This window comes from Sinocyclocheilus anshuiensis, unplaced genomic scaffold, assembly GCF_001515605.1.
Source record: "Sinocyclocheilus anshuiensis isolate Anshui unplaced genomic scaffold, SAMN03320099.WGS_v1.1 scaffold1973, whole genome shotgun sequence".
NCBI classification, from domain to species: domain Eukaryota; kingdom Metazoa; phylum Chordata; class Actinopteri; order Cypriniformes; family Cyprinidae; genus Sinocyclocheilus; species Sinocyclocheilus anshuiensis.
The window spans coordinates 75,954-77,217 of NW_015538051.1; the positions used below are offsets into that span (position 1 = coordinate 75,954).

General features: G+C 34.3%; 1 protein-coding gene and 1 long non-coding RNA gene across 2 annotated transcripts in view; one reads left to right on the forward strand and one right to left on the reverse strand.

The window, feature by feature from the left end:
- The window catches only part of LOC107681864 (gastrula zinc finger protein XlCGF57.1-like), an 83,620-nt gene that overhangs the window by 48,520 nt on the left and 33,836 nt on the right, over positions 1-1,264 (forward strand). The gene's annotated exons all lie outside the window — the stretch shown is intronic.
- Positions 1-1,264, reverse strand: part of LOC107681853 (uncharacterized) — a 6,348-nt gene that overhangs the window by 4,632 nt on the left and 452 nt on the right. The gene's annotated exons all lie outside the window — the stretch shown is intronic.

The window sequence follows — 1,264 nt, forward strand, 5'->3', positions numbered from 1 at the left end:
AACTATAGTAAGCAGTGTTTAATAAACAGCTGTTTTACTAAATTCTGCTGAGGTGAAATTCAGTGCAGTCTCGTATCGTGATATGTATCGTATCGTGGCACCTGTATCGTGATATGTATCGTATCGTGTCAGCTGTAGCGTGATACGTATCGTATTGTGATACGTATCGTATCATGGCCTCTGTATCGTGACTTTGCTGGTGATACACAGCCCTAATAGATAGCCTATTAAACACCAAACGTGGAATGAAATACCGCTACTCGTTTGAACGGCGCACCACACAGACCTTTCATTGGCTCAGCTCAAAAGAAAAACAGCACAGCGCAAGCTTAGAGCAATGTGTTTAATACAGTGACCAGTCACAATGGTTTTACTGTAGTAACACTAAAGGTAACCATGGTATTGTGACAGAAAAGTAGGATATTCAAATTTAATGTTATTAATGTACTTAATACGTTAAAGTAGTAATGGAATACAATTACAGTATTTTTGTTATTAATTCTATCAGTTGATGTGCATTTGTACTTATTCTACTAAATATATAATAATTTATAATTTTACCTTTTTTTTTTTTTATTTAAAAAGAAACCAAACCAATGTATAGTTAACATTTGAGGCTCAATGCTATAGAAAAGCAAAAAAAATGTTCAGGAAGAGTGTTTTCAGCTTTATTATTTTATATTAAAATAAACAAATCGGTTCAAAACATCATTCAACAGAAATTGCCATGATCGTTATTAATAAATCGCAATTACAATTCTTTTGTCATAATCGTGCAGCCCTACCCCGTATTAATATACAAGAATATATCTGCATAGAAATATAGATTAGAATATAAACTCTATATTTGAATAAAAAATAGAGTTTAAACGAAATTTGACGACACTCACCTTCATTAGCAGCTACACTAGAGCACATAATATCTAAATATAGCTTGATTCTTTTAATAACTACGTTCAAGTACAAATGAACTAATTCGATTATTAACATGTACTGTATGCAGAAAATGGCAGCGACCATAACATATTTAAAGAGAAAGAACACCGCGTGACTCATTCTGAAGCGATTAGCCGCATCTACGGTAACTGGAACAAATTTGATCCCCAAAGATGAACCTTATAAGAGAAATAAGGTTATAAATAAAGTCGCAGCAGCAGCACTTGATATGGGTTCGCATCCATTCCACGAGACACAAACACACACACACACACACACACACACACACACACACACACACACACACACACACACACACACACGTTTG